This window comes from Ranitomeya variabilis, chromosome 6 (assembly GCF_051348905.1).
Source record: "Ranitomeya variabilis isolate aRanVar5 chromosome 6, aRanVar5.hap1, whole genome shotgun sequence".
Classification (NCBI taxonomy): domain Eukaryota; kingdom Metazoa; phylum Chordata; class Amphibia; order Anura; family Dendrobatidae; genus Ranitomeya; species Ranitomeya variabilis.
The window spans coordinates 9,161,188-9,187,264 of NC_135237.1; positions in this window are offsets into that span (position 1 = coordinate 9,161,188).

Below are 26,077 nucleotides of genomic sequence, written 5' to 3' on the forward strand. Positions count from 1 at the left end.
GCATTAGAATCATTACTATAAAACTAAGCCACTAGATAAATTCCTTCAGGGGTGTAATTTCCAAAATGGGGTCACTTGTGGGGGTTTTCTAATGTTTAGGCACATCAGGGGCTCTTCAAACACAATATGGCATCCTCTCTCAATTCCAGCCATTTTTGCATTCCAAAAAGGCAAAAGGCGCTCCTTCCCTTCCGAGCCCTGCTGTTAACCCAAACAGTAGTTTTCCCCCACAAATTGGGTATCGGCATACTTAGGAGAAGTTGCACAATTTTAGTGGTCCATTTTCTCCTTTTACACTTGTGAAAATAAAAAAATCGTTGCTAAATATAATTTTTTTGGGAAAAATGTGATTGTTTATTTTCACGGCTCTACGTTCTAAACGTCTGTGAAGCACCTGGGGGTTCACAGTGCTCACACACATCTAAATAAGTTTCTTTAAGGGTTTAATTTCTGAAATGGAGTCACTTGTGGGAGACTTCCACTGATTAGGCACATCAGGGGCTCGGTAAACAGAACATGACGCCTGCAGACTATTCCATCAAAGTCTGCAGTCCAAAACATCCCTCCTTCCATTCTGAGCCCTGCTGTGCGCCTAAACAGTTTTTTCTCCACCTATTGGGTATTGGCATACTCAAGAGAAATTGCACAACTTTTTCAGTCTATTTTCTCCTATTACCATTGGGAAAATAAATTGTTGCTAAAAGATCATTTTTGGGGAAAAATTGTGATTTTTTGTTTTTTAATTTTCATGACTCTACGTTATAAACTTCTGTGAAGCAGCTGGGGGCTCCAAGTGCTCACCACACAGATAGGTAAGTTCCTTGAAGGGTCTAGTTTCCAAAATGGTGTCACTTGTGGGGAGTTTCTAATGTTTAGGCACATCAGGGGCTATGCAAACGCAACATGGTGTCCTATCTCAATTTCAGCCAATTTTGCGTTCAAAAAGTCAAAAGGCGCTCCTTCCCTTCCAAGCTCTGCAATGCGCCCAAACAGTGGTTTACCCCCACATAAGGGGTATCGACGTACTCAGGATAAATGGCTCAAAAACTATCTGAACATTTACTCCTTTTACCCTTGAGAAAATAAAAAAATAATTGCTAAAAGATCGTTTTTGTGAAAAAAAGTTAAATGTTCATTTTATCCTTCTACATTCCATTAATTCCTGTGAAGCACCTGAAGGGTTAATAAACTTCTTGAATGTGGTTTTGAGCACCTTGAGGGGTGCAGTTTTTAGAATGTTGTCAGTTTGGGTTATTTTATATCATATTGACCCCTCAAAGTGACTTCGCATGTGATGTGGTCCCTAAAAAAATGGTTTTGTAAAATATGTTGAAAAAATGAGAAATTGGTGGTCAACTTTTAACCCTTATAACTTCCTAACAAAAAAAAATTGGTTTCAAAATAGTGCTGATGTAAAGTAGACATGTAGAAATGTTATTTATTAACTATTTTGTGTGACATATCTCTCTGACTTAAGGACATAAAAATTAAAAGTTTGAAAATTGCAAAATTTTTAAAATTTTTGCCAATTTTCCATTTTTTTCCACAAATAAACACAAGTCATATCGAAGATATTTTACCACTAACATGAAGTTCAATATGTCACAAGAAAACAATGTCAGAATCACCAGGATCCATTGAAGCGTTCCAGAGTTATCACCTTATAAAGTGACAGTGGCCAGAATTGTATAAATTGGCCCGGTCATTTAGGTGAAAAAAGTTTGTGTTATCATGGGAATAAAACATGCTTTTCTTAAAAATGGCCTTAAGTTTAAAATGCTATTCACAAGAGACAATAATTTTATATTTACTAGAGCTAATTAAGTTTCCATTCCATTGTTCTAAAGGAATCTTAAGTTTCAGCAGTTTCTGATAATAAGTCCTTGGAAGAATTTACCTGCAGGATTCACGGGACGTATAGTTTTTGTATATCCACCTCTAAGGCATTTATATGAAATAAAGAAGCTTTGCTGCCTTTCAGGTCTTGTCATTAGATATGAGAATTGTGTCTACAGACAAGGGTTCAATATTGTATGTAATGAATTCAGAGAATTGCAGCTAGCATCAACAATAATCCTTGATTTAGGAAGTTTTGAGGCACCTTGACAAATCAGCAATTTATTAACAGCTCCAGGAAGAAGCAGAGATTCTTGACAGGACACTTAGGACAAGGAGCCTAGAAATGTTTGCTATCAAACATCCTCAAAAGTGAGATCAAAAACTTACACTATAATAAAGAGACCACTCATGCTGAAATGTGCTCTTCCTGCTGATAATTGTATAAGGGACAGAGATTTATGTTCGCTTCTGGCACCAAACTCACTTGTGTAATGAGTAGAGATGACCCGTGGATGTTCAGGTTCGTTGGGTGCTGCCGGACTGTAGGTCAAAGTTCAGTTCGGCATCTGAACTTAACCTCGAACCCGATGTCTTAATCCAACCCTCCAGCACCATCTACTTTGATTTCCTGAGGTCAGAGGTCATGGAGCTCTTCTGGTCGCAGTAGGAGCAGACATATAGTTGCCCTGAATGGCGGGAAATTGCAGTCCATGCAATCACTTGTCAGAATGCAGTCAGGAAGGTGACCATTTTGACAGGTAATGAGTCACTTTCCTGTGTAGATATTATGACTTGGATAAGTTGATTTGGGACGGAATCTGGACAGTTTCGGCATCTGGTCGGGGCCTAGCCCTTCATGGTTAAATTGAAGGTTTTGGATATTTCTGTTACACACATTCCCTCCTCAATATTTTTGGGGAGGTATCGGATCATGATCTTCTAACAGAGGCAACCGAAGGTCTGCCACAATTGCGGCACACCTTCACATTTTAGCTCAGAGTGCAAGGTGGTGAAGTGCGCTTTGTGTGGGATTCAGGGTCACCTTGTCACGACTTGTGGAGACATTAGGTGTAATCTGTGTGGGAATCTTGGTCATCTATTAAGCTGTTGTCCGTGTTCTTTCGCCAAAAGTCTTTTTATGAGGATTAAACCCTTTTTGTTTTCTAGCCAACAGGCTGGCTTTGGAGGGGACTTCAATAACGTCTCGAGGTCCCAGGACAGAGAAGGTTCCAGGGATTGGCTCGCTAATGATAGCATCACTTTGGTGGATATCCACATCAGGAAAAATCTAGGCCACATGGGGTTCACGTATTTTAGACAGACTAGGTCAAGGATAGATAGGTTTTATTCAAAGGAGGAGCCCATCTTTTCACTTATGTCGATGATAGAGGTGGTATTCTCTGACCACTGTGTGATTATGTTTTCTTTTGAAAGTCACAAAGACCCCTTGGATGGAAAGAGGCGTGTGAAAGCTCAATTCATCACTTCTTCAGGAACCAGCTGTGAGACAGATCTTTGAGTAGTTTCTTCAGAGCCAGGTACCATTTTTGGGCCTTTGGAGCACTAAGACAGAGTGGTGGGAGATGTTTAAATACTGAGTAGCAAAATTCTTCCTCCAGCTCTCTAACCTCAGAAGCCTGAACAGGGAACACCTGCATCAGAACCTGAGAAGAAAACTCGAGCATCTTGTCTCGACTGGGGTGACATCTCCAGAGTGAAAGCCTTGCTGAAGAGGTGTCAATATGATAGGCACACATCTTTAGTTTTTGAGAGGAATTTTGGAAAATCTTACATAAACTGAAAGATGTCAGTGAATGGTAAGATTGTGGTGGGTCTGAAGGATAATACAGGTTCTCTGATGAGGTCCAGATCAGGGATCCTGGAAGTCATCAGATCCTACTACTCACACCTCTTGGAGAGGAAACTGGATCAGGACAGGATTTTGGCTTTCCATCCCCATGTCAGAGGTAGACCCCTTGTTTGGTGTTTTGGAGGAGGGGATCAAAGAAGGGGAAGTGAGACTGGCAATTGATGGGCTTCGGCTCAAAAAGTCACCAGGTCTGGATGGCTTAACATCCGAGTTCCACAAGACCTTTAAGGAGTGTCTTTCCTTGGTCACACTGCTGAGATCAATAGGGATGTCTGCTTTGATCCTTCTTTCAAAAGGTAATGACTGGTCACACATTGAGAACTGGTACTTCTCAATGTGGACATTAAGGTCCTGACTAAAGTGCTTTTCAATAGGTTGGTGAATTTGCGCCATGGCTCCTTTTGGGGGCCCAGCATTGCTGAGTTCCCATTTGTAGCACTTTTAAGTGTTTTCAGTGTCCATGAGGCTGTGGAGCGGGGTAAGGCAGGCCTTTGGTAGGGGTTTGTGCTGTCTTTGGACCATGCTAAAGCATTTGACCAAGTTATTCATGAGTATCTCTGGTTTGGTCAACTCTTCTGAGGTATAGTCTACCGGGAGGATTTTTGGACTTAGAACATTGTACAGAGGGGCTGAGGGTTTTCCTCTGGTAAATCATTGGGTTGGTCACCTTTTTTGAGGTCAGTTCCAGTGTTCGCCAGGGTTGCCCTCCTAGTCCTTTGCTTTATGCATTCGCAGTTGATCCTATCATGGACAGTTGGCAGGGATAAAGATGGGCAGTCCTGCCATGCAGGAAGCCATTCTGAAGGTAGTGGCATACGCAGACGAAGTCACCATTTTCGTGCTATTGAAATTGGAACACTACTCGGAGGCACCCGGGTCCAAGGTCAATCAGGACAAGTCTGAAAGTCTCTGGCTGGGTGGGGGGACCCTGAATTAGGCCTCCTAGACACTCTTCCAGAGCCCCAGTAAATTGCCAAAGTCCTAGGCATTGAATTTTGCCAGGGTGATTGCCCCGCTAAAAACTGGGATGATAGACTTAAATGTGCCACCCAGAGAGTGGACCAATGGAAGGGTTGGTCTTTGACCTTGAGGGAAAGGGTAAACTTGTGCAAAGCTTTCTTGCTTCCTTTGTTAATCTATCTGGGCAGTTTTGCATCTTACCAGATCCTCTCTGGACACGGGTTCATAGCCTGCTTTTCCAACTATTATGGGAGGTTAAATATGGTCAACCCATGCTGTTTTGAGCAAACGCCTTTTTGAAAGCAAACATTGTAAACCTCTGAAAGGAGAGGGCTCCTCCATAGGTATTCTCCTGCAGGGGGTGGTTTCAGCCATTCTTCCAGGAATGGGAGACAGGGGGGAGTGTGAAGGATCTTCTCACACCGCACGGGCTTCTCCCAGCTTATGTTATCCCGATATTGAAGGCAATCCACCCGTGGGGTCTGGGGTGTGGGAGGTAAAAACTCTGTCAAGGAAACTCCTTTATGAGAGGGTCTTGTCAACCCATTTTTAAAAACCTCTGGTCCTCAGGGACTGCCCAAGTCAAGATCTGGGGGTGTGGTTACGGCTTTTAAATTCAAGTAGGATCCCCTTGAAATTTTGTGACTTGACCTGGCGCTGTTTCCATGGTAAGCTATATGTGAGGGACAACCTGAAGTACAGGAATTCCAAGGACAGGAATTGCCTACGGGACAACTGTGCTGATACACTGGAAAGTATGGGACACTTCCAGGTTCAGTGTCCCTCCAATATAGATGTGTACAAGAGGGTGGGTGCATCCATGGACTGGCCCCGGCTGGCTTACCTCTCTTATGCCGAGTGGGCTTATGGGGCATTCAGAGACATTGGTGGAAGGGACAGAACCAGTTTATTCTTAGTCAGAGCAAGGGTTAGGTTTTTCACTTGGAATGAACGGTATCTGGCTTAGAAGAGTAGCAAAATCCTCCCATTGGAAGAGGTTTTTTGGTAACATCCTATGTGACCTGGTGAGGGTTTGTTCCTTGGAGTATGAATGATTAGGAGCACCAAGAGTCTCTCGGTTCTGAAAAGGGTTCTCCTTTAGGGTGCCTTAGTCTTGAAGTACTCCAAGTCTTCCTGGCTGGGGGCTGTTTTCCCTTTTCAGTACTAGATTTTTGTTTTGTTAGTCTGGATAAGTGGTGGAAAGGTTTTGCAGGCACCAAACTGAGGAAGTTTGTTAATGTAGGCTGGTCATAATCAATTACAATGTAATATAGTGTTTTGGTCATGGTAGTAGAACCAGGAGTGGTTGAGGGAAATTGTAACTATTGTAAATTGTGTAAAAAGTGTGATTTGTATATAATGTAAAAATGGAGCGACAGGTAGGGTACTTGATCATTTTTTGGTGGTGTTTTTGGTTTATTTAGGTAGTTTTGGATTTATGTTTTTTATCTAAATGATTTCTACCTTCATAATAAAATAGAGTTCCAGCTCCAGTAGCGCACAGTAAAGTCTCCCACCACTAGCGTTTGATACCGTGCCGCACAAGAGGTTGGTACACAAAATGAGAATGCTGGGTCTGGGGGAAAAATGTGTGTAAATGGGTTAGTAACTGGCTTAGTGATAGAAAGCAGAGGGTGGTTATAAATGGTATAGTCTCTAACTGGGTCGCTGTGACCAGTGGGGTACCGCAGGGGTCGGTATTGGGACCTGTTCTCTTCAACATATTCATTAATGATCTGGTAGAAGGTTTACACAGTAAAATATTGATATTTGCTGATGATACAAAACTATGTAAAGCAGTTAATACAAGAGAAGATAGTATTCTGCTACAGATGGATCTGGATAAGTTGGAAACTTGGGCTGAAAGGTGGCAGATGAGGTTTAACAATGATAAATGTAAGGTTATACACATGGGAAGAAGGAATCAATATCACCATTACACACTGAACGGGAAACCACTGGGTAAATCTGACAGGGAGAAGGACTTGGGGATCCTAGTTAATGATAAACTTACCTGGAGCAGCCAGTGCCAGGCAGCAGCTGCCAAGGCAAACAGGATCATGGGGTGCATTAAAAGAGGTCTGGATACATATGATGAGAGCATTATACTGCCTCTGTACAGGTCCCTAGTTAGACCGCACATGGAGTACTGTGTCCAGTTTTGGGCACCGGTGCTCAGGAAGGATATAATGGAACTAGAGAGAGTACAAAGGAGGGCAACAAAATTAATAAGGGGGATGGGAGCACTACAATACCCAGATAGATTAGCGAAATTAGGATTATTTAGTCTAGAAAAAAGACGACTGAGGGGCGATCTAATAACCATGTGTAAGTATATAAGGGGACAATACAAATATCTCGCTGAGGATCTGTTTATACCAAGGAAGGTGACGGGCACAAGTGGGCATTCTTTGCGTCTGGAGGAGAGAAGGTTTTTCCACCAACATAGAAGAGGATTCTTTACTGTTAGGGCAGTGAGAATCTGGAATTGCTTCCCTGAGGAGGTGGTGATGGCGGACTCAGTCAAGGGGTTCAAGAGAGGCTTGGATGTCTTCCTGGAGCAGAACAATATTGTATCATACAATTATTAGGTTCTGTAGAAGGACGTAGATCTGGGGATTTATTATGATGGAATATAGGCTGAACTGGATGGACAAATGTCTTTTTTCGGCCTTACTAACTATGTTACTATGTTACTATGTTACTATGTTACTATCGCGTACGCGCAGATGGCACAGTCAAACTGCGAATCGTCATTAAATCAGTTAGTTTTGCCTGGTTTGATGAATTCTGATGATAGCTCACCATAAAAAACATGAATCTGTCATTGAATGCATGGAAAAAAGCGATCAGGTTATGGAGTGTGTAATAGATGTATTGCGGACACGCACCACCAGGCGGTATTGGGGACATGCTATACAAGCAGCACCATGGCCAAGTCCACATCCCCTATTTGATGCCTAATTTTTTGAAGTGGTTTTTAGTCAAAGTCCTCCCACAGACACAAGCACAAATTATAAGAAAAAATGTTCGGCACAGTACTCCAATTGATACAGTGGCAGATTCGAAACCTTTTTTGTATGCATAGTACTATTATGGACATGAGTGCCGAAGAGTAGAAAAGTGTATTACTATATTACTATATCAGAGCCATGTCTGATGTGTGCATGGCAGTAGAAAAATGTGTTTTTACGCACATTTCATGAGTGCAGAATAGAAAAAAACATATTTTTGTGCACATTACCCCCACAGACACGGTTGCAGATTCAAAAAAATTAGATTTTATGCACAGGACTCCCACAGACACAGTTGTGCAGTAGAACAAATTGTTTTTACGCGCATCACTATAACGGACACGGGTGTGTAAGAGCAGAAACATGGGTTCTTCTGGACATTACTCCAACAGGCACAGGTGCAGATAAGTAAAAAATGTTTTTATGCGCAGTACTATCACAGGCCTGGGTGCATAAGACCAGAAAAAGATTGTTTTTATCCACCTTACTCCCACAAACACAGTTGGAGTTTAGAAAAATTTGCTTTAATGCACAACACTATCATAGACAAGGGTGCATAAAAGCAGAAAACGAATGGACGTAGAGCGGAGTCCATGGCGCTAGGGGATGCAGACTTTTTCCAGCACGGAGCACCGGTTACGTCAATATTGTTGTTGTGTTTTTATATTAGAGATTTGCTTGCTCGTCAGTTCATCCTCAGGAATCAATGTTTCCATTCAGTGACTGTAAGCAGAGGACGACATGCAGGCTGGATCTTACCCATACATAAGGCCAAACCCAAAATTAATAATCAAGGGACTCCTTCATTCTATTGCCAATAGTCCCATTGTGTGGATGGGGTTTGTAGACCCGGGGAGCCGTCACTATAGGGGGTCTCACATGCAGTCTCAGGTGATGGGCTTATGGGATATTCTTCATTCTTTTGAGCTAAATGTCAATGTGTAAGGGGGAGGGGGAAAAAGAAGGCACCTGGTTAGTCAGGCAGTTGTTGGAGTGACGATGAGGGGAGAGGATCTAGGCTGAGGTCTTGGAGCCATGGATGGATGGCGTAAGGAGTGTTGGAGATCATCTGCCGGCTAGGCTGGATCCCCCTGCTACGGTTGAGGGATTTGTCATTTGGATTTCATGAACTTTCTTAAGGTTTTTTGGTTCTGGATACATGGAAGTCTGTTGTGTTATTAGTCGTCTGGAGGAGAATGGACTGTGACTACAGACTATACTAGCAGGAGAATTGAAATCTGTGGGCCAACCAAAAGTTGGGAGACAGTGAGTATCACCTGGTATTGGGGTAGTGGTACCACTGGCCCCGGGGAGGGGAACTTGTGGACTGGGGGCAGTGTATTTTTGCCATCTACCTGCATTTGTTGTAAAACCATGGACATATATATATAAAGCTGAGTGTATGTATGTGTGTATATGTATCAAGCCACGCCCACTCCGCATAGCCCCTCCCACTCCGCATAGCCACCCTCACTTCACACGCAAATCCCCATCCACACGGCCCACGCTGTTAGCGCACACACACGGGTGGAGACACATTCACCTTGAACGCCACCTTGCAAAACTCACTGGCTGTGATGTCCCAGCCGCTGTGAGCTACAATCAGGGCCGCCGCCTTCAGAGTATCAGTGCACAGAAGGCACAGGCCACATCTAGCTCCATCGTGTCTAGAATGGCGTTGCTCCTGTGAGGCATGACGTCTAGGCAAAGGGAGGAGCCTCATGGATTACACCGCTGTGCTCATCACAGGAAGTTGCTGAGCACGTGTGAGGGGAAAATGAGAGAGTGAGGGGAAAATGAGAGGAGTGACTGGAAAATGAGAGGAGTGAGGAGAAAATGAGAGGAGTGAGGGGAAAATGAGAGGAGTGACTGGAAAATGAGAGGAGTGAGGGGAAAATGAGAGGAGTGAGGGGAAAATGAGAGGAGTGAGGGGAAAATGAGAGGAGTGAGGGGAAAATAGTGGAGTGAGGGGAAAATGACAGGTGTGAGGTCAAAATTAGGGTTGAGCGACTTTCATTTTTTTAAGATCGAGTAGGGTTTTGGGAAACCCGATTTTGTCCAGAGTCGAGTCGAGTGCAGTCGGCCGATTATCGCTAAAAGTCGGGGATCGACCGAAACACGAAACCCAATGCAAGTCAATGGGGAAGCATAGTCGGCAGTGAGTGGAGGCCAGGAAAACACCTACAGTGCCCATTTTAATGCCAAAAACATCCATTCTTGTTTCTGAAGCTTGCCAATCTTAATTAACTGTATAATAATAGTTGGGCATAGGGAATTGGGGGAAAGTTGTGGGGGGAGTAGGGCTGGCTCAAGTTTTTCGTGGGCCCAGGAAATGCGGACTACGTCACGGCGGTGTTGCAGGGAAAGGTAAGTATTTAAAAGTTGCAAGTGCTGTGATCCTGAGCAAGCAGGGGGGGGCCCACTCGTTCGCATTGCCACTGGCACAGGGCCCCTCAAAGTACGGCGGTGTGTTTGCATGGCGGGGGCGCCTCCCACCAGCAGCGACACTTTTGCGTACTCTGAGGGGCCCTGTGCCAGTGACGTCGCCAACGAGTATGCCCCCCCACCTGATGAAGGAACCTGCACTTTCATCTGCACCTTCCTCTTTGTCCCTGTGTAAGGTGGTATAACATGCGGGAAGGGGAACCTTACTTTCAGCAGGGACAGATTCTGGCTGTGTAGAGTACAAGGGGAATGTAGTGGTCTAGGTCAATGTACCAGCAGACTCATTTAGCAGTGGCTGGGCAATGGGCAGGATGAGGAGTAAACAGATATAGGGCCAAAGAATAAAGTAGGCTACATGCAGTTCAAAATTGGTAACAGGACTAAACAGGCGGCATTGCTTTGTTCAGTGGAGTAGCAAACCCAAGAGCAGCAGACACTGTTTCAAGGGCCTAACCACACTAGTAGGCCAAATGCAGTTTAATATCTGATAGTATAGGGCGAAAGCCAGAATGTGGAAGCTCAGCTTTGTTCAGTTGAGGACAACACCAGGGAGGGGCAGACACCTTTAGTAGGCCGGAAAAGCCTATTGCATTTTTTAAAATGGTAATTTGGAGCAGAAGGTTGAAGCTCAGCTTTATTTAGTTGAGGGCAACACCAGGCAGGGGCACACAGACAGACACCTTTAGTAGGCCGGAAAAGCCTATTGCATTTTTCAAAATGGTAATTTGGAGCAGAAGGTTGAAGCTCAGCTTTATTTAGTTGAGGGCAACACCAGGGAGGGGCAGAAGCCGATAGTAGGCCCTAACCACCATTTTTTTTTTTTAAAACCACTTAATGAGAGCCGGAAGGTTGAAGCTCAGCTTTATTTAGTTGAGGACAACACCAGGGAGGGGCAGAAGCCGTTAGTAGGCCCTAACCACCATTTTTTTTTTTAAAACCACTTAATGAGAGCCGGAAGGTTGAAGCTCAGCTTTATTTAGTTGAGGACAACACCAGGGAGGGGCAGAAGCCGTTAGTAGGCCCTAACCACCATTTTTTTTTTTAAAACCACTTAATGAGAGCCGGAAGGTTGAAGCTCAGCTTTATTTAGTTGAGGACAACACCAGGGAGGGGCAGAAGCCGTTAGTAGGCCCTAACCACCATTTTTTTTTTTAAAACCACTTAATGAGAGCCGGAAGGTTGAAGCTCAGCTTTATTTAGTTGAGGACAACACCAGGGAGGGGCAGAAGCCGTTAGTAGGCCCTAACCACCATTTTTTTTTTTAAAACCACTTAATGAGAGCCGGAAGGTTGAAGCTCAGCTTTATTTAGTTGAGGACAACACCAGGGAGGGGCAGAAGCCGTTAGTAGGCCCTAACCACCATTTTTTTTTTTTAAAACCACTTAATGAGAGCCGGAAGGTTGAAGCTCAGCTTTATTTAGTTGAGGACAACACCAGGCAGGGGCACACAGACAGACACCTTTAGTAGGCCGGAAAAGCCTATTGCATTTTTCAAAATGGTAATTTGGAGCAGAAGGTTGAAGCTCAGCTTTATTTAGTTGAGGGCAACACCAGGCAGTGGCACACAGACAGACACCTTTAGTAGGCCGGAAAAGCCTATTGCATTTTTTAAAATGGTAATTTGGAGCAGAAGGTTGAAGCTCAGCTTTATTTAGTTGAGGACAACACCAGGCAGGGGCACACAGACAGACACCTTTAGTAGGCCGGAAAAGCCTATTGCATTTTTTAAAATGGTAATTTGGAGCAGAAGGTTGAAGCTCAGCTTTATTCAGTTGAGGACAACACCAGGCAGGGGCACACAGACAGACACCTTTAGTAGGCCGGAAAAGCCTATTGCATTTTTTAAAATGGTAATTTGGAGCAGAAGGTTGAAGCTCAGCTTTATTTAGTTGAGGACAACACCAGGCAGGGGCACACAGACAGACACCTTTAGTATGCCGGAAAAGCCTATTGCATTTTTTAAAATGGTAATTTGGAGCAGAAGGTTGAAGCTCAGCTTTATTTAGTTGAGGACAACACCAGGCAGGGGCACACAGACAGACACCTTTAGTAGGCCGGAAAAGCCTATTGCATTTTTTAAAATGGTAATTTGGAGCAGAAGGTTGAAGCTCAGCTTTATTTAGTTGAGGGCAACACCAGGGAGGGGCAGAAGCCGTTAGTAGGCCCTAACCACCATTTTTTTTTTTTAAAACCACTTAATGAGAGCCGGAAGGTTGAAGCTCAGCTTTATTTAGTTGAGGACAACACCAGGGAGGGGCAGAAGCCGTTAGTAGGCCCTAACCACCATTTTTTTTTTTAAAACCACTTAATGAGAGCCGGAAGGTTGAAGCTCAGCTTTATTTAGTTGAGGACAACACCAGGGAGGGGCAGAAGCCGTTAGTAGGCCCTAACCACCATTTTTTTTTTAAAAACCACTTAATGAGAGCCGGAAGGTTGAAGCTCAGCTTTATTTAGTTGAGGACAACACCAGGGAGGGGCAGAAGCCGTTAGTAGGCCCTAACCACCATTTTTTTTTTTTAAAACCACTTAATGAGAGCCGGAAGGTTGAAGCTCAGCTTTATTTAGTTGAGGACAACACCAGGGAGGGGCAGAAGCCGTTAGTAGGCCCTAACCACCATTTTTTTTTTTTAAAACCACTTAATGAGAGCCGGAAGGTTGAAGCTCAGCTTTATTTAGTTGAGGACAACACCAGGCAGGGGCACACAGACAGACACCTTTAGTAGGCCGGAAAAGCCTATTGCATTTTTTAAAATGGTAATTTGAAGCAGAAGGTTGAAGCTCAGCTTTATTTAGTTGAGGACAACACCAGGCAGGGGCACACAGACAGACACCTTTAGTAGGCCGGAAAAGCCTATTGCATTTTTCAAAATGGTAATTTGAAGCAGAAGGTTGAAGCTCAGCTTTATTTAGTTGAGGGCAACACCAGGGAGGGGCAGAAGCCGTTAGTAGGCCCTAACCACCATTTTTTTTTTTTAAAACCACTTAATGAGAGCCGGAAGGTTGAAGCTCAGCTTTATTTAGTTGAGGACAACACCAGGGAGGGGCAGAAGCCGTTAGTAGGCCCTAACCACCATTTTTTTTTTTAAAACCACTTAATGAGAGCCGGAAGGTTGAAGCTCAGCTTTATTTAGTTGAGGACAACACCAGGGAGGGGCAGAAGCCGTTAGTAGGCCCTAACCACCATTTTTTTTTAAAAAACCACTTAATGAGAGCCGGAAGGTTGAAGCTCAGCTTTATTTAGTTGAGGACAACACCAGGGAGGGGCAGAAGCCGTTAGTAGGCCCTAACCACCATTTTTTTTTTTTAAAACCACTTAATGAGAGCCGGAAGGTTGAAGCTCAGCTTTATTTAGTTGAGGACAACACCAGGCAGGGGCACACAGACAGACACCTTTAGTAGGCCGGAAAAGCCTATTGCATTTTTCAAAATGGTAATTTGGAGCAGAAGGTTGAAGCTCAGCTTTATTTAGTTGAGGACAACACCAGGCAGGGGCACACAGACAGACACCTTTAGTAGGCCGGAAAAGCCTATTGCATTTTTTAAAATGGTAATTTGGAGCAGAAGGTTGAAGCTCAGCTTTATTTAGTTGAGGACAACACCAGGCAGGGGCACACAGACAGACACCTTTAGTAGGCCGGAAAAGCCTATTGCATTTTTCAAAATGGTAATTTGGAGCAGAAGGTTGAAGCTCAGCTTTATTTAGTTGAGGGCAACACCAGGGAGGGGCAGAAGCCGTTAGTAGGCCCTAACCACCATTTTTTTTTTTTAAAACCACTTAATGAGAGCCGGAAGGTTGAAGCTCAGCTTTATTTAGTTGAGGACAACACCAGGGAGGGGCAGAAGCCGTTAGTAGGCCCTAACCACCATTTTTTTTTTTAAAACCACTTAATGAGAGCCGGAAGGTTGAAGCTCAGCTTTATTTAGTTGAGGACAACACCAGGGAGGGGCAGAAGCCGTTAGTAGGCCCTAACCACCATTTTTTTTTTTTAAAACCACTTAATGAGAGCCGGAAGGTTGAAGCTCAGCTTTATTTAGTTGAGGACAACACCAGGCAGGGGCACACAGACAGACACCTTTAGTAGGCCGGAAAAGCCTATTGCATTTTTCAAAATGGTAATTTGGAGCAGAAGGTTGAAGCTCAGCTTTATTTAGTTGAGGGCAACACCAGGCAGTGGCACACAGACAGACACCTTTAGTAGGCCGGAAAAGCCTATTGCATTTTTCAAAATGGTAATTTGGAGCAGAAGGTTGAAGCTCAGCTTTATTTAGTTGAGGGCAACACCAGGGAGGGGCAGAAGCCGTTAGTAGGCCCTAACCACCATTTTTTTTTTTTAAAACCACTTAATGAGAGCCGGAAGGTTGAAGCTCAGCTTTATTTAGTTGAGGACAACACCAGGGAGGGGCAGAAGCCGTTAGTAGGCCCTAACCACCATTTTTTTTTTTTTAAACCACTTAATGAGAGCCGGAAGGTTGAAGCTCAGCTTTATTTAGTTGAGGACAACACCAGGCAGGGGCACACAGACAGACACCTTTAGTAGGCCGGAAAAGCCTATTGCATTTTTCAAAATGGTAATTTGGAGCAGAAGGTTGAAGCTCAGCTTTATTTAGTTGAGGGCAACACCAGGCAGTGGCACACAGACAGACACCTTTAGTAGGCCGGAAAAGCCTATTGCATTTTTCAAAATGGTAATTTGGAGCAGAAGGTTGAAGCTCAGCTTTATTTAGTTGAGGGCAACACCAGGGAGGGGCAGAAGCCGTTAGTAGGCCCTAACCACCATTTTTTTTTTTTAAAACCACTTAATGAGAGCCGGAAGGTTGAAGCTCAGCTTTATTTAGTTGAGGACAACACCAGGCAGGGGCACACAGACAGACACCTTTAGTAGGCCGGAAAAGCCTATTGCATTTTTCAAAATGGTAATTTGGAGCAGAAGGTTGAAGCTCAGCTTTATTTAGTTGAGGGCAACACCAGGGAGGGGCAGAAGCCGTTAGTAGGCCCTAACCAAAGTTGAAGGCCAAATGCAGTTTAATTTCTGATACTATAGGCCGAAAGCCAGAAGGTGGAAGCTCCGATTTAGACAGTGGAGGACAATTTGAATTAGGGACTGCAGACAGACTTAGTAGGCTGTCCCCTGTGGACCATGCATCCACCACATTAACCCATTGCGCCGTAATGGACACGTAATCTTCCGTGGCCATGCCTACAGGTCCATGCGTCTGTTGTCAGGTGCACCTTTGTACTCACAGATTGCCAGAGTGCATGGACAATGCGGTCTTCTACATGCTGGTGGAGGGTTGGGATGGCTTTTCTCGCAAAAGAAGTGTCGACTGGTTAGCTTGTAGCGTGGTACAGCGTAGTCCATCATGGCCTTATTAATAGTAAATAAAATATATAACTAGGCTCTATGAACTTTTAAATAGGTTCCAGGGGTACACGGGCAGCATTGGTGTGGTCAGTGGAGGAGTATTGCAAGTAGGGGCTGCAGACAGGCTATCAAAGGCCTAAAATAACAAACAGTAGGCAGTCATGGCAGTTTTACATCGGTTACATGGATACACAGGCAGGCACTCCAGGCAGCATTGTGGTCAGTGGAGGAGTATTGCAAGTAGGGGCCGCAGACAGGCTATCAAAGGCCTAAAATAACAAACAATAGGCTCATTGCAGTTTTACAGCGGTTACATGGATACACAGGCAGCTTGGTGGTGAGTGGAGGAGTATTTAAAGTAGGGACCGCAGACAGGCTATCAAAGGCCTAACATAACAAACAATAGGCTCATGGCAGTTTTACAGCGGTTACATGGATACACGGGCAGGCAACTTGGTGGTGGTGAGTGGAGGAGTATTTAAAGTAGGGACCGCAGACAGGCTATCAAAGGCCTAACATAACAAACAATAGGCTCATGGCAGTTTTACAGCGGTTACATGGATACACGGGCAGGCAACTTGGTGGTGGTGAGTGGAGGAGTATTTAAAGTAGGGACCGCAGACAGGCTATCAAAGGCCTAACATAACAAACAATAGGCTCATGGCAGTTTTACAGCGGTTACATGGATACACGGGCAGGCAGCTTGGTGGTGAGTGGAGGAGTATTTAAAGTAGGGACCGCAGACAGGCTATCAAAGGCCTAACATAACAAACAATAGGCTCATGGCAGTTTTACAGCGGTTACATGGATACACGGGCAGGCAGCTTGGTGGTCAGTGGAGGAGTATTTAAAGTAGGGACCGCAGACAGGCTTCAAAGGCCTAACATAAGAAAATGGGCTGGCTGTAGGCACTTTATAATTGGTTCCAGGGGTACACGGGCAGCAGTGGTCTGGTCAGTGGAGGACTAGTGGAAGGAGGGACCGCAGACAGGCTTCAAAGGCCTAAAATAACAAACAATAGGCTCATGGCAGCTTTACAGCGGTTACATGGATACACAGGCAGCTTGGTGGTGAGTGGAGGAGTAGTGCAAGGAGTGTCTGTCCCAGTACTCCCAAAATATAAATAGATGTTAATGTCTCGCAAAACAACCACAACAAAAAAAAAGGTGGCATACTTAGGTACAGGGGTGGGCTCATCTACTGAGTTTCTGACATAGTAATTTGGCAGTAACTATTTAATGGTGCCAATATAGGACACAGACACAGACTACTTTAAGTTGCATCATAGATGTCTACAAATTTGTATTGTCAGTGCCAGACATTGAATGATGTCAGCGAATAGACTAAAGATTGGTGGAGCTGTGCGACATAATTTTGGACGTGGTAGAGCACATTTTGAGCTGGGGTAGGGGGGAACTCTCTTGAGGCCGGCGGGACCGCCCCAGGGCCCCTCATGTTACAACGGTGTGTCTGACGTTGGGTGCGCACCACCACCGCCAGAGACACTACATTGTACTATGAGGGACCCAGTAGCAATGCCGTCAACCAAAAGCGAGCACACCCACCTCTTCAGACAAACAGCAGTCTCACGGGTGCTTGCGCCAAGTCGCGATACCACGGCCCCGTGTGGGGAGTTTTGCCATTTAGGGAGGTGTAAACATGTCGTATGCTGTACAATCAGCTGCAGCAAATTAGACATTAGAAAAGTAATTCACAGGCAAGAGCTTTTCATAGGAAAGCTAGGTGTCGGCCGGGCAAGGTGGGGCAAAAGATTTCGAAATCCAGTTGTGGTTCATTTTAATGAATGTTAGATCGTCAACATTTTGGGTAGCCAGACGAGTCCTTTTTTCGGTTAATATTGAACCTGCAGCACTGAATACTCTTTCTGATAGGACACTTGCTGCCGGGCAAGCAAGCTCCTGCAATGCATATTCTGCCAATTCTGGCCAGGTGTCTAATTTGGAGGCCCAGTAATCAAATGGGAATGACGGTTGAGGGAGAACATCGATAAGGGATGAAAAATAGTTAGTAACCATACTGGACAAATGTTGTCGCCTGTCACTTTCAATTGATGCAGCAGTACCTGTCCTGTCTGCGGTCATAGCAAAATCACTCCACAACCTGGTCAGAAAACCCCTCTGTCCAACGCCACTTCTGATGTGTGCACCCCTAACACTCCTAGTCTGCTGCCCCCTGGAGCTCGTGTGAGAACGATCACGTGCGCTGTGTGCTGGGAATGCCTGAAGCAAACGGTCAACAAGAGTTGATTGTTTGGTTGCTAATATTAGTTCCAAGTTCTCATGTGGCATAATATTTTGCAATTTGCCTTTATAGCGTGGATCAAGGAGGCAGGCCAACCAGTAATCGTCATCGTTCATCATTTTCGTAATGCGTGTGTCCCTTTTTAGGATACGTAAGGTATAATCCGCCATGTGGGCCAAAGTTCCAGTTGTCAAATCTCCGGTTGTGATTGGTTGAGGGGCAGTTGCAGGCAAATCTACGTCACTTGTGTCCCTCAAAAAACCAGAACCCGGCCGTGACACGCAACCAATTTCCTGTGCCCCCGGGAAAGGTTCGGCATTAAAAATATACTCATCCCCATCATCCTCCTCGTCCTCCACCTCCTCTTCGCCCGCTACCTCGTCCTGTACACTGCCCTGACCAGACAATGGCTGACTGTCATCAAGGCTTTCCTCTTCCTCTGGTGCAGACGCCTGCTCCTTTATGTGCGTCAAACTTTGCATCAGCAGACGCATTAGGGGGATGCTCATGCTTATTACGGCGTTGTCTGCACTAACCAGCCGTGTGCATTCCTCAAAACACTGAAGGACTTGACACATGTCTTGTATCTTAGACCACTGCACACCTGACAACTCCATGTCTGCCATCCTACTGCCTGCCCGTGTATCCTCCCACAAATAAATAACAGCACGCCTCTGTTGGCACAGTCTCTGAAGCATGTGCAGTGTTGAGTTCCACCTTGTTGCAACGTCTATGATGAGGCGATGCTGGGGAAGGTTCAAAGACCGCTGATAGGTCTGCATACGGCTGGCGTGTACAGGCGAACGTCGGATATGTGAGCAAAGTGCACGCACTTTGAGGAGCAGGTCGGAGAACCCAGGATAAGTTTTCAATAAGCACTGCACCACCAGGTTTAAGGTGTGAGCCAGGCAAGGAATGTGTTTCAGTTGGGAAAGGGAGATGGCAGCCATGAAATTCCTTCCGTTATCACTCACTACCTTGCCTGCCTCAAGATCTACTGTGCCCAGCCACGACTGCGTTTCTTGTTGCAAGAACTCGGACAGAACTTCCGCGGTGTGTCTGTTGTCGCCCAAACACTTCATAGCCAATACAGCCTGCTGACGCTTGGCAGTAGCTGGCCCATAATGGGACAACTGGTGTGCAACAGTGTCATCTGCCGATGGAGTGGTTGGCAGACTGCGTTCTGTGGAAGAGCTGTAGCTTCTGCAGGAGGACGAGGAGGAGGAGGAGGAGGGGGTGCGAACGCCTACAGCCAACTGTTTCCTAGACCGTGGGCTAGGCACAACTGTCCCTAAATTGATGTCGCCTGTGGACCCTGCATCCACCACATTCACCCAGTGTGCCGTGATGGACACATAACGTCCCTGGCCATGCCTACTGGTCCATGCATCTGTAGTCAGGTGCACCTTTGTACTCACAGATTGCCTGAGTGCATGGACGATGCGCTGTTTAACATGCTGGTGCAGGGCTGGGATGGCTTTTCTGGAAAAAAAGTGTCGACTGGGTAGCTCGTATCGTGGTTCAGCGTACTCCATCAGGGCTTTGAAAGCTTCGCTTTCAACTAACCGGTAGGGCATCATCTCTAACGAGATTAGTCTAGCTATGTGGGCGTTAAAACCCTGTGTACGCGGATGCGAGGATAAGTACTTCCTTTTTCTAACCAGAGTCTCATGTAGGGTGAGCTGGACTGGAGAGCTGGAGATCGTGGAACTTTCGGGTGTGCCGGTGTACATGGCAGACTGAGAGACGGTTGGAGACGGTATTGTTTCCGCCGGTGCCCTAGATGCAATATTTCCTCCTACAAAACTGGTGATTCCCTGACCCTGACTGCTTTTGGCTGGCAAAGAAACCTGCACAGATACTGCCGGTGGTGCGGAAAATGGTGGCCTTACAGTGACGGAAGGGATGTTGCGTTGCTGACTAGCTTCATTGGCCGAGGGTGCTACAACCTTGAGGGACGTTTGGTAGTTAGTCCAGGCTTGAAAATGCATGGTGGTTAAGTGTCTATGCATGCAACTAGTATTTAGACTTTTCAGATTCTGACCTCTGCTTAAGCTAGTTGAACATTTTTGACAGATGACTTTGCGCTGATCAGTTGGATGTTGTTTAAAAAAATGCCAGACTGCACTCTTCCTAGACTCGGATCCCTTTTCAGGGATTGCAGACTGAGCTTTAACCGGATGGCAACGCTGTGCTCCAACAGGTTTTGGCTTTGACACGCGTTTTGGGCCAGATACGGGCCCGGCAGATGGAACCTGTTGCGATGTTGATGCCTGCTGCGGCCCCTCCTCCACCTCCGCTTCTGAACTACTGCCGCCTGCACCCTGTTCCCCCAATGGCTGCCAATCGGGGTCAATAACTGGGTCATCTATTACCTCCTCTTCGAGCTCGTGTGCAACTTCGTCTGTGTCACTGTGTCGGTCGGTGGTATAGCGTTCGTGGCGGGGCAACATAGTCTCATCAGGGTCTGATTGTGGATCTGTACCCTGAGAGGGCAATGTGGTGGTCTGAGTCAAAGGAGCAGCATAGTACTCTGGCTGTGGCTGTGCATCAGTGCACTCCATGTCAGAATATACTTGTAATGGGCATGGCCTGTTAAATGTTTCACTTTCTAAGCCAGGGACGGTATGTGTAAAGAGCTCCATGGAGTGACCCGTTGTGTCGCCTGCTGCATCCTTCTCTCTTGTTGTAGTTTTTGCTGAGGAGGACAAGGAAGCGACTTGTCCCTGACCGTGAACATCCACAAGCGACGCGCTGCTTTTACATTTACCAGTTTCGGAAGAGGAGGCAAAAGAGCTAGAGGCTGAGTCTGCAATGTAAGCCAAAACTTGCTGTTGCTGCTCCGCCTTTAAAAGCGGTTTTCCTACTCCCAGAAAAGAGAGCGTTCGAGGCCTTGTGTAGCCTGACGACGAAACTGGCTCCACAGCTCCAGACTTAGGTGGAATATTTTTATCCCCACGACCACCTGATGCTCCACTACCACTACCATCATTACCAGCTGACAATGAACGCCCACGACGACCTCTTGCACCAGACTTCCTCATTGTTTTAAAATCTTAACCAAAGTAACTTTATTTGTTGCTGTCAAACAACTTACACGGTGAGCTATAACTTCAGTATGATTTCAATATCCCTTAACAGGTTGGTGAGACCACAAGGAAAATCAGGCACAATGTTACACACTCTGTTTTCTGTGGCACAAAATCACAGAGATGACACACACGCAGGACTGTCACTCAAGCACTAATGTCAATATTAATCTCCCACCTAATTTATGTTTTTTTTTTTTTCAGGGAGACTTTAGAAACCAAATAATATTAAAAAAAAAAAAAAAAAAAAAAAAGGCTTTCTATGGCCCACAATTAGAGAGAGAGAGGTGGCACACCCAGGAGTCAAGACTGGCACACAAGCTGAAAGGGCAATATTACTCTCCCACTGTTTTTTTATGTTTTTTTTTTTTTCAGGGAGACTTTAGAAACCAAATAATATTTAAAAAAATAAATAAATAGGCTTTCTATGGCCCACTGAATGAAAGGGAGAGAGGTGGCACACCCAGGAGTCAAGACTGGCACACAAGCTGAAAGGGCAATATTACTCTCCCACTGTTTTTTGTATGTTTTTTTTTTTTTTTCAGGGAGACTTTAGAAACCCAATAATATTTAAAAAAATAAATAAATAGCCTTTCTATGGCCCACTGAATGAAAGGGAGAGAGGTGGCACACCCAGGAGTCAAGACTGGCACACAAGCTGAAAGGGCAATATTACTCTCCCACTGTTTTTTGTATGTTTTTTTTTTTTTTTTCAGGGAGACTTTAGAAACCAAATAATATTAAAAAAACCAAAAAAAAAATAGCCTTTCTATGGCCCACTGAATGAGAGAGAGAGGTGGCACACCCAGGAGTCAAGACTGGCACACAAGCTGAAAGGGCAATATTACTCTCCCACTGTTTTTTGTATGTTTTTTTTTTTTTTTTCAGGGAGACTTTAGAAACCAAATAATATTAAAAAAACCAAAAAAAAAATAGCCTTTCTATGGCCCACTGAATGAGAGAGAGAGGTGGCACACCCAGGAGTCAAGACTGGCACACAAGCTGAAAGGGCAATATTACTCTCCCACTGTTTTTTTAGGTTTTTTTTTTTTTTTCAGGGAGACTTTAGAAACCAAATAATATTAAAAAAAAAACAAAAAAACAAGGCTTTCTATGGCCCACTGAATGAGAGGGAGAGAGGTGGCACACCCAGGAGTCAAGACTGGCACACAAGCTGAAATGGCAATATTACTCTCCCACTGTTTTTTTATGTTTTTTTTTTTTTTTCAGGGAGACTTTAGAAACCAAATAATATTAAAAAAAATAAAATAAAAATAGGCTTGCTATAGCCCACTGAATGAGAGATAGCACACACAGCAGTGGCACACAAGCCCTGACTGAGGCCAATATTTTTCTCCCACTGATTGATGTAGTGTTTTTGTGTTGAGGTAGAATTTAGAACACAAATCACGGAAAAAATAAATAGGCTTTCTATGGCCCACTGAATGAAAGGGAGAGAGGTGGCACACCCAGGAGTCAAGACTGGCACACAAGCTGAAAGGGCAATATTACTCTCCCACTGTTTTTTGTATGTTTTTTTTTTTTTTTTCAGGGAGACTTTAGAAACCCAATAATATTTTAAAAAAAAAATAAATAGGCTTTCTATGGCCCACTGAATGAGAGGGAGAGAGGTGGCACACCCAGGAGTCAAGCCTGGCACACAAGCTGAAAGGGCAATATTACTCTCCCACTGTTTTTTTAGGTTTTTTTTTTTTTTTCAGGGAGACTTTAGAAACCAAATAATATTAAAAAAAAAAAAATAAAAATAGGCTTGCTATAGCCCACTGAATGAGAGATAGCACACACAGCAGTGGCACACAAGCCCTGACTGAGGCCAATATTTTTCTACCACTGATTGATGTAGTGTTTTTGTGTTGAGGTAGATTTTAGAACACAAATCACGGAAAAAATAAATAGGCTTTCTATGGCCCACTCAGTGAGAGATGGCACACACAGGGATGGCACTGTAGCAGAAATGCCAATCTTAATCTCCCACAAAAAAAAACAAAACAAAAAAAAAAACAGGGACTGTCCTACAATTACTATCTCCCTGCAGTAATGTAAGCCAGGTATGGCAGGCAGCAATAGGAGTGGACTGATGCACAAATTAAATAAAAAGTGTGGACAAACAAAAAAGATAGCTGTGCAGAAAGGAAGGAACAAGAGGATATGTGCTTTGAAAAAAGCAGTTGGTTTCCACAGTGGCGTACACACAGCAATACAGCTATCACGGAGCCTTCTAGGGCAGCCCAATGAGCTACAGCGCTGAGGGGAAAAAAAAAAAAAATAGCTTCCACTGTTCCTGCACACCGAAGGTGGTGTTGGACAGTGGAAATCGCTACAGCACAAGCGGTTTGGTGGTTAGTGGACCCTGCCTAACGCTCTCCCTGCTTCTGACGAAGCGGCAGCAACCTGTCCCTAAGCTCAGATCAGCAGCAGTAAGATGGCGGTCGGCGGGAACGCCCCTTTATAGCCCCTGTGACGCCGCAGACAGCAAGCCAATCACTGCAATGCCCTTCTCTAAGATGGTGGGGACCAGGACCTATGTCATCACGCTGCCCACACTCTGCGTTCACCTTCATTGGCTGAGAAATGGCGCTTTTCGCGTCATTGAAACGCGACTTTGGCGCGAAAGTCGCGTACCGCATGGCCGACAAGCACAGGGGTCGGATCGGGTTTCATGAGACGCCGACACCAGGGAGGGGCAGAAGCCGTTAGTAGGCCCTAACCACCATTTTTTTTTTAAAAACCACTTAATGAGAGCCGGAAGGTTGAAGCTCAGCTTTATTTAGTTGAGGACAACACCAGGGAGGGGCAGAAGCCGTTAGTAGGCCCTAACCACCATTTTTTTTTTTTAAAACCACTTAATGAGAGCCGGAAGGTTGAAGCTCAGCTTTATTTAGTTGAGGACAACACCAGGCAGGGGCACACAGACAGACACCTTTAGTAGGCCGGAAAAGCCTATTGCATTTTTCAAAATGGTAATTTGGAGCAGAAGGTTGAAGCTCAGCTTTATTTAGTTGAGGACAACACCAGGCAGGGGCACACAGACAGACACCTTTAGTAGGCCGGAAAAGCCTATTGCATTTTTTAAAATGGTAATTTGGAGCAGAAGGTTGAAGCTCAGCTTTATTTAGTTGAGGACAACACCAGGCAGGGGCACACAGACAGACACCTTTAGTAGGCCGGAAAAGCCTATTGCATTTTTCAAAATGGTAATTTGGAGCAGAAGGTTGAAGCTCAGCTTTATTTAGTTGAGGGCAACACCAGGGAGGGGCAGAAGCCGTTAGTAGGCCCTAACCACCATTTTTTTTTTTTAAAACCACTTAATGAGAGCCGGAAGGTTGAAGCTCAGCTTTATTTAGTTGAGGACAACACCAGGGAGGGGCAGAAGCCGTTAGTAGGCCCTAACCACCATTTTTTTTTTTAAAACCACTTAATGAGAGCCGGAAGGTTGAAGCTCAGCTTTATTTAGTTGAGGACAACACCAGGGAGGGGCAGAAGCCGTTAGTAGGCCCTAACCACCATTTTTTTTTTTTAAAACCACTTAATGAGAGCCGGAAGGTTGAAGCTCAGCTTTATTTAGTTGAGGACAACACCAGGCAGGGGCACACAGACAGACACCTTTAGTAGGCCGGAAAAGCCTATTGCATTTTTCAAAATGGTAATTTGGAGCAGAAGGTTGAAGCTCAGCTTTATTTAGTTGAGGGCAACACCAGGCAGTGGCACACAGACAGACACCTTTAGTAGGCCGGAAAAGCCTATTGCATTTTTCAAAATGGTAATTTGGAGCAGAAGGTTGAAGCTCAGCTTTATTTAGTTGAGGGCAACACCAGGGAGGGGCAGAAGCCGTTAGTAGGCCCTAACCACCATTTTTTTTTTTTAAAACCACTTAATGAGAGCCGGAAGGTTGAAGCTCAGCTTTATTTAGTTGAGGACAACACCAGGGAGGGGCAGAAGCCGTTAGTAGGCCCTAACCACCATTTTTTTTTTTTTAAACCACTTAATGAGAGCCGGAAGGTTGAAGCTCAGCTTTATTTAGTTGAGGACAACACCAGGCAGGGGCACACAGACAGACACCTTTAGTAGGCCGGAAAAGCCTATTGCATTTTTCAAAATGGTAATTTGGAGCAGAAGGTTGAAGCTCAGCTTTATTTAGTTGAGGGCAACACCAGGCAGTGGCACACAGACAGACACCTTTAGTAGGCCGGAAAAGCCTATTGCATTTTTCAAAATGGTAATTTGGAGCAGAAGGTTGAAGCTCAGCTTTATTTAGTTGAGGGCAACACCAGGGAGGGGCAGAAGCCGTTAGTAGGCCCTAACCACCATTTTTTTTTTTTAAAACCACTTAATGAGAGCCGGAAGGTTGAAGCTCAGCTTTATTTAGTTGAGGACAACACCAGGCAGGGGCACACAGACAGACACCTTTAGTAGGCCGGAAAAGCCTATTGCATTTTTCAAAATGGTAATTTGGAGCAGAAGGTTGAAGCTCAGCTTTATTTAGTTGAGGGCAACACCAGGGAGGGGCAGAAGCCGTTAGTAGGCCCTAACCAAAGTTGAAGGCCAAATGCAGTTTAATTTCTGATACTATAGGCCGAAAGCCAGAAGGTGGAAGCTCCGATTTAGACAGTGGAGGACAATTTGAATTAGGGACTGCAGACAGACTTAGTAGGCTGTCCCCTGTGGACCATGCATCCACCACATTAACCCATTGCGCCGTAATGGACACGTAATCTTCCGTGGCCATGCCTACAGGTCCATGCGTCTGTTGTCAGGTGCACCTTTGTACTCACAGATTGCCAGAGTGCATGGACAATGCGGTCTTCTACATGCTGGTGGAGGGTTGGGATGGCTTTTCTCGCAAAAGAAGTGTCGACTGGTTAGCTTGTAGCGTGGTACAGCGTAGTCCATCATGGCCTTATTAATAGTAAATAAAATATATAACTAGGCTCTATGAACTTTTAAATAGGTTCCAGGGGTACACGGGCAGCATTGGTGTGGTCAGTGGAGGAGTATTGCAAGTAGGGGCTGCAGACAGGCTATCAAAGGCCTAAAATAACAAACAGTAGGCAGTCATGGCAGTTTTACATCGGTTACATGGATACACAGGCAGGCACTCCAGGCAGCATTGTGGTCAGTGGAGGAGTATTGCAAGTAGGGGCCGCAGACAGGCTATCAAAGGCCTAAAATAACAAACAATAGGCTCATTGCAGTTTTACAGCGGTTACATGGATA